The sequence below is a fragment of the Podarcis melisellensis genome, assembly GCF_964234715.1.
Source record: "Podarcis melisellensis genome assembly, chromosome: 6".
NCBI classification, from domain to species: Eukaryota; Metazoa; Chordata; class Lepidosauria; order Squamata; family Lacertidae; genus Podarcis; species Podarcis melisellensis.
In genome coordinates, this window is record NC_138538.1 from 19,988,265 (window position 1) to 19,996,547 (window position 8,283).

The window sequence follows — 8,283 nt, forward strand, 5'->3', positions numbered from 1 at the left end:
CTTCGTTCTGCTGCTGCGCATCGGTCCACCCAGGCTAACCCAGGGGTGGGTGGAAGGCGGAGCGGGACGTGCGGGCACACCTTGTAAAGGTTTATGATAATGTCGTCATCACATTTTGAACTTCTGCCCCTGCTCTGTACATGAATGTTGTTGTTTAGTCGTGTCCGACTCTTCGTGACCCCATGGACCAGAGCACGCCAGGCACTCCTGTCTTCCACTGCCTCCCGCAGTTTGGTCAAACTCATGCTGGTAGCTTCGAGAACACTGTCCAACCATCTCGTCCTCTGTCGCCCCCTTCTCCTTCTGCCCTCCATCTTTCTCAACATCAGGGTCTTTTCCAGGGAGTCTTCTCTTCTCATGAGGTGGCCAAAGTATTGGAGCCTCAGCTTCAGGATCTGTCCTTCCAGTGAGCACTCAGGGCTGATTTCCTTAAGAATGGACTCTCAAGAGTCTCCTCCAGAACCATAATTCAAAAGCATCAATTCTTCGGCAATTAGCCTTCTTTATGGTCCAGCTCTCACTTCCATACATCGCTACTGGGAAAACCATGGCTTTAACTATACGGACCTTTGTTGGCAAGGTGATATCTCTGCTTTTTAAGATGCTGTCTAGGTTTGCCATGCCTTTTTCCCAAGGAGCAGGCATCTTTTAATTTCGCGGCTGCTGTCACCATCTGCAGTGACCACGGAGCCCAAGAAAGTAAAATCTCTCACTGCATGAATAGGGAAGCGTTTTAATGTTCTTGTATATAAAACCCAGTCAGGTGGTCGGGGTACAAATCAACTGTTGTTGTTGTTGTTTGTGTACCTTCGGCCAGGGTTGCAACCTGTCCTATATAATACAGGATTGTCTCGCATTTCAGAATTGATACAGTTTGGTCCTATATTTCAGGTCTTCTCTCTGCCAGGTTAGGGATCATCTTTAACTGCATGTTTGAAGGGATGTGTGAAAAAGATCATGTATTTAAGCTCTGGGTAGCCAAGCACAGACAGATTTACAAGTTCGTGTGTGGGGGTGGGGTATGTGTGTGACAGATTCCATAGCGGCTATCCTGTTAGGCTGCAATAAATGGTAATGGATTGCTTTGAAATCACTTCAGCACCAGATGATTTTTTTTTAAATGCCCTTAACCGCCCCACCCTGTATGTTGCCAGAACAAAGTTGGCAAACTCTGCTTCACACACACACATAATAGGAGCTTTTGAATGTGGATGAGGAAAGGAGATAAGTGGGAGGCTGTCGTGGGAATTAACCATGACATCTAGCTCGTGTTTCCATCTGTGCTCTAAATGCTTTGGTGTCTGTGTATCACTGCTGCCAGCTGCTGAGCGTAACTGGTATAGCACCTTCCACCCTTTCCATAGGGACCCCTCCATTCAGTCTTTTCAATGCACATAATTTCTGCTCATGATGCTATTGCGGCAGTTATATGCAATCCCACTTTCAATACTACTTGTGCCAGCAGAAGTTTTGGGGTAGTCATACTACTTCGTTTCTAGTCCCTGCATATCCTGCAATTTCCTGCTGAAATGATGTAACTTCATACTGCAAATGTGTTGGATTTTTATTTTTGGTCCCAGTTTAGTTGCCCTGGAGCCCCTCTGGACAGCAGTAATGTGGTAGTATCGGGGAAGCACCACAGAATAACTAATAAAGCAGACTAAATCCACCACTAAGGCATTATCATCATTATTAGCTGTCAGGGAACTGACATCTACAGCGCCGGAGGCGCAAAGGCTCACTGAGGGTGAGAGAGCAGTAGCAGCGGAAGAGGGAACCAGTAGAGGGCGAGCAAGAACTCCAAGGGAAAGTGAGTCGGAGGGATGGCTCAGAGACGCTTCAAGCGAAACCAGTGGGGAGGTCTCAGGACCTCCTATAGGGACACCCACACCTCGACGGAAACTGTCACGCCGAGAGGCCAGACGACGTGTTTCCGTTAAGGAGCTTTTATGTTGGAAACGTTTCCAAAAGCAGCCACTTTCGGATTCTACTAGTGATTGACGCAGCCATGCTGGAGGGGCTCCGTCACAGGCAGAGGTTTGAAAGCCTGATCAAACTCTGAGGGACTTGCATTTTACGCACAAGCAGCTCATCGTCCCATCACAGCAATCCGAAAGTCTCCGAAAGCCAGCTTGTGCAGGGAGAAGCATCATGAGCAATCCAGCCGGAACCGGGGAAGCAGGAGCAGCTGGAGGAGGTCCAAGCCTGGAAGAAAGGTACAGGGCGTTGGAGATCCAGTTGGCGCTGCAAACGGCGAGGCTTGAGGAGAGGAGGGCTCAGGATGCAGAAAAGGGAAAGGAGAAAACCACCCCGCTCGCCAGAAAGGTGCCAGGATTGGTGCAGAAATTCGGGGGGGATCCCAGGAACTATCATGCCTTTAGAACAGAGATGCAATACGCTCTAAACTTGCAGTTTGATGACTTCCCCGATGAGGAATCGCGAGTGGCGTATGTGATTGGCCATCTCGAATCCGGGGCGAAAGATTGGGTTAGACCCCTGATGGCAGCGAATAATGAGATCTTAAAGGACACGAGGAAGTTTTTTCGTGCCATGGACCTGATGTTTTCCAGCGATATTGAGCAGGGGGTGGTGCGAAGGCAGTTAATGGCTTGCCAGCAAGGAAGCAGATCTGTCCGTGAGTACTGGACTGAATTTACCATGTTGATTCACAAATTGGGGTGGGACCTATCGGCGGAGCCCATCCAAATGCTTTTCGAAGAGGGGCTTTCTTCAACCGTCAAAGATGAGCTTTCCCGGGGCCCCAGGGCGGAGTCTATGGACCAGTTAACCAAATCTGCGCTGGCCATAGGAGCGCGCCAGGAGGCGAGGGCTATGGAAAAGTGGGAAGGGAAAGGAGACCGTTGGAGGGAGTTCCGCATTCCAGACATTCCAGAGCCACCTTTCCCGCCGGCAGAGCCGATGGAAGTTGGAACAGCGCGGGCGCGCGCAGTTTCAAATCCCAGTGAAGGGCGGAAAAAGGAGGGAAAGAGCGCCAAGAGATGTTATCTCTGCCAACAGCCAGGGCACTTTGCCAGAGTTTGCCCACAAAGAAAGGAATGGCAAGGGATGGCAGGAGCTGTTGGGGGAAAGGAAGAGGAAGGCAAGGAGCAAGTAAAAGCCAACGCCTGGCTGCCACCGTTGGGGCACAGCAGCCAGGCCAAAGAGCAATGAAAGTGCCCATGCCAGAACCCCCCAGACCCGCTTTAGTGATAGAGGTGTTACTAGAACTGCCAAACGGACACCCACTAAAGGTCAAGGCGCTTTTGGATTCAGGCAGCTCCTGTAATTTCATGAGTAAGGAGTTTGCAGCTGAGCACCAGATACAGACTATCCCTTTAAGTAACCCCTTGCAGGTGACTACGATTGACGGCAGAGAGCTGTTGGGGGGAGAAGTTAGCCAACAGACTGTCCCGATGATAATGAGAGTGGCAAGGCACACCGAACAGATAGCGTTTAATGTGGCCATCCTGGGAGGAGCGCCCATCATTTTGGGGATGAGCTGGCTGGCGCTACACGATCCGCTAGTGGGCTGGCATCAGAGGGTGGTCTCCTTTGGGTCAGCGCATTGCCTAGAACACTGCAAGGAGGGGAAGGTTTCGGGAGGAGACAGAGTCACCCTAGCGGGGATGGAAGTGATGGACAAAGGGAAGGTGCCCCCGCAATACGCAGATCTGAGCAACGTATTCAGCGAAAGGGAAGCAGACAAACTGCCACCGCATAGACCCTTTGACTGTCAAATCAACCTACTCCCAGGGGCCCAACTCCCAGTAGGCAAGCTGTACGCCATGTCAGACAGGGAGATGCAGGAGCTGAGGGAGTTCATTGACAAAAACTTGAAGCGAGGTTTCATCAGAGAGTCCCGAGCGGTGGGGGGCAGCCCAGTGTTCTTTGTGGACAAAAAGAACACAGACAAACCGAGACTGGTGTGTGACTTCAGGGCCCTCAATGCAGTGTCGGAGCCCCTGGCTTTCCCTATGCCCCGAATTGATGACATTTTGACCAGAGTAAGGAAGGGAAAGATTTTTACAAAACTGGACCTGCGGGGGGCGTACAATCTGATACGCATAAGGAAGGGAGATGAATGGAAGACCACCATGTTTACCCCGTTGGGAGCCTTTGAATACCTCGTTATGCCCTTCGGTCTACAAGGGGGCTCCGCGTGTTTTCAAGCTTTTATAAACCACGTTCTGGGACCTTTGCTCTACAAGAATTGTGTGGCCTTTTTAGACGACGTGTTGGTGTATTCGGAAAATGAGGAACAGCATGTGAGGGACGTTCGAGAAGTGTTGGGCAGGCTGCAAGCCAACCAGCTGTGGGTGAAACTGGAGAAGTGCCAGTTTCATACCAAGGAGGTGGAATTCCTGGGGTACCGCTTGTCAGACAAGGGATTGGCCATGGATCCAGGCAAGGTCCAAGCGGTACTGGAATGGAAGACACCGAAGACCAAGAAGGACGTGCAAAGATTCTTGGGATTTGGGAACTTTTATCGGAAGTTCATCAAGAACTTTGCCCACTTGACGGCGCCCATCACCGACTGTCTCAGCAGCAAGAAGAAATTTGTTTGGACGGCAGAGGCGGATCGAGCCTTTGAAGAACTGAAAAGGGCTTTCGCCTCGGAAGAACAACTTCTGCATGTGGATTTACGAAAACCCATGAGAGTGGAAACAGATGCATCCGACCGGGCGGTAGGGGCGGTCCTTCTTCAACCGGGGAGGAGTGCGTCGGAGTGGAGACCGTGTGCCTTCTTCTCGCGGAAGCTGAATAAGTCCGAGAGGAATTACACGGTGTATGACAGGGAACTACTTGCCATTCACGAAGCATTCCGGAGGTGGAGACATTTATTAATTGGGGCACAACACAAGGTGCAAGTGTGCACCGACCACAAAAATTTAGAGTATTGGAGAACAGCTCGAGTGCTCAACCAACGACAAGTGAGATGGGCACAGGAATTCTCCAAATTTAACTTTGAGATTTGTTATGTGCCAGGCCCAGAAAACGTCAGGGCGGACGCGCTCTCACGCAAACCAGAATATTGGGAAGGGGAGGGGGTGATCGAAGAGAGACATGTCATCCCGGAGGACCACTGGGTGTGTGGGGCGGCGATGGTGGGGCAACGAGAACTGGTGGAGGAAACGGAAAATGATGAATATGCCCAGGATAAGCTCAGAGGTCTCAGGGGGGAGGGCGAGAGCCCCGGAGGTTTTGAGGAAAGAAATGGGGCATTGTATTACAAAGGGGCACTGTATATACCCGAAGGTGAATTGAGGGGGAGAGTACTCAAGCAGTTGCATGATAGCCCCACGGCGGGACATTTTGGGCAACACAAGACCATGTGGTTGGTTACCAGGGAATTTTGGTGGCCTAAGGTGAGGGAAGATGTAAGGGAGTATGTAAGAGGGTGTGACCAATGTCAGCGAGCCAAAGGGGAAAGAAGGGCGCCGGCAGGGTTATTAGAACCTTTACCCACACCAGAACGGCCTTGGGAAGCGATATCAATAGATTTTATGACGGATCTGCCAAGGTCCAAGGGGAAAACAGCCATCATGGTAGTAGTAGACCTGTTAACTAAGATGTGCCACTTTGTAGCATGCTCACATGCAGTCACAGCGGAAGAAACGGCGAAGTTGTTTGTGGAACATATCTTTAGGTTGCACGGGGCTCCCTCGAGGGTGATCTCAGATCGAGGCAAACAATTTACTTCCAGGTTCTGGAGGAAGCTCATGAGCTTGTTACACGTGGAAGTCAATTTTTCAACTGCCCGGCACCCTGAAACCAACGGGCAGGCGGAAAGGGCAAATGGCATTCTTCAACAATATCTTAGGTGTTATGTCAATGACAGAGAGAACGATTGGGTCGAAAAGTTGGCGTTGGCAGAATTTGCCTACAATAATGCGGAGAATGTGTCCACAGGGATGAGTCCCTTTTTGGCTAATTACGGGTGTCACCCCAGGGCATTTCCAGGGGAAGGAGGGGAGAGATGGAGCGTCCCAGCGGCTGAACATTTTGTAGAAGAGATGGAAGCCATCCATCAGCAGCTCCAGCTCAACTTAGAAAGGGCTAAGGCACAATATAAGAAGCAGGCAGACAAGAACAGAAGGGAAGGTGAAACCATAAGGGTGGGGGATCAAGTGTGGTTGTCAACCCAAGGGTTGCCGTTCAAAGGGGGTTGTAAGAAACTGAGGCCCAGAAGATTGGGACCCTTTGAGGTGATTCAGCAGGTCAACCCGGTAGCTTTCAAACTCCGATTACCCAATCACATGAAATTGCACCCAGTGTTCCACAGGTCGTTACTGTCACCATACAGGGGAGGAGGTGAAGGGGAGCACATCAGGGGACCAGCCTTGGAAGAGAGGGAACGCCGCAACCATGTAGCGGAAATCCTCGATTCCAGGTGGAAGGGAAATCAGGTGGAGTATTTAGTGGCGTGGGAAGGGGAACCGGAGTCAGAAAACACCTGGGTAAGTGCGCAGGAAGTCAATGACGAGGTTTTAACAGAAACGTTCCATCAAAGGTTCCCGAGGAAACCTCAGCCGATAGCAAGGTTTAGGAGGGAGTATTTCGGCACCACCGATGAGGAAGAGGAAATGGAAGGGTTCGCGGAGTCGGAGTTGGAAGAGGGAGTGGACTCTGATGACGAAGAGTACCTAGAGAGTAGGAACAGCAACAAGTGGAAGGAAGTGTTCGCGACGTCGGAAGATGAGGGAGGTTCTTTCAAGGGTTTTACCTCCTCACCGCCAGTAGGAGAGGAGACGGGAGGGGGTGAAGGGGGCCCTGGAGGGGAGGTGGATGTCAGGGAACTGACATCTACAGCGCCGGAGGCGCAAAGGCTCACTGAGGGTGAGAGAGCAGTAGCAGCGGAAGAGGGAACCAGTAGAGGGCGAGCAAGAACTCCAAGGGAAAGTGAGTCGGAGGGATGGCTCAGAGACGCTTCAAGCGAAACCAGTGGGGAGGTCTCAGGACCTCCTATAGGGACACCCACACCTCGACGGAAACTGTCACGCCGAGAGGCCAGACGACGTGTTTCCGTTAAGGAGCTTTTATGTTGGAAACGTTTCCGAAAGCAGCCACTTTCGGATTCTACTAGTGATTGACGCAGCCATGCTGGAGGGGCTCCGTCACAGGCAGAGGTTTGAAAGCCTGATCAAACTCTGAGGGACTTGCATTTTACGCACAAGCAGCTCATCGTCCCATCACATTAGCAGTTACACCTGCAGGAAAACACCAGACCAGGATGGGCTTTTCTTTACAATGAAGCTTTCAGAAGCTGCAATCAAGCTTTCAGAACTAGGACAATTGTACACCATATGCTGGCCCTGGGTGGCTACTGGGTACTAGCAAAGCAAAATATTCACTATGCTTATATTCCATTCTCTTGGAAAGCTCCGAGTGCTTTATATGGATGGGGCAAACAGGGTTCTGCTAAGATACTGCTCATGTGCACACACAGCAGCTTAACTTCAACAATGCGGCAGGCATCACATGCTCACTTTGCAGTGCTGTAGTCAGCAGACACTTTGAAAACAGGACTGAAATATTTAACTTCCGGCTACCTGCTGCATGTTGCTACAAATTTTATACATACAAAAAGGGCAGATGAACATGAAGTTGCATGCAACCGCTGGCCCTGGTTTTTATTTTATATATATATACACACACCAATCTTCCTTGGAAGAGCAGCAGCAGGGGACTGGATGGTTCTGAAAATCACAGCTACTTTTTCTCTTGAAAAGGAAAAAGATGGTAGAACTGGTGCACTTTTGTCCATGGGCAAAACAGTTGACAATAAAATTATGTAAATGTAATTGTACATGTTTATACCAGGGGTTTCCCTTTACAGCAGGTGCAACCAATGTGGGGTCTTTCAGATGTTGTTGAACTCCCACCAGCCCCAGCCACCACTGTCAACTATCAGACATTAGGGGAGTCTGACACACTGCAAAGTGCTGGATAAGTAGATCCTTGTGTTGCAGCCACTGGCACCACACATAGGGAAGATTTCCTTGAATGGAAATCATTGCTATGAACATATCATTCTTGGCTGGATTGGGTGAGGCATAACAAGCTGTTCCATCTATCTGCCGGTATTGGAACACACTTTGGCTGGTTCCAGACAAGATGTTTATTGTGGAATGAGTGGGTCTCATTCACTCAAAATTTTACAAGGGGGAGTGGACCAGACTTTATCAGGCATGTTATACCTGTGTTTTCCTCTATAGTATCACCCCATCCAACTGGATACAAATAGTTGATGAAAGCTTCAAATCATTACATTTGAAAAAAAAG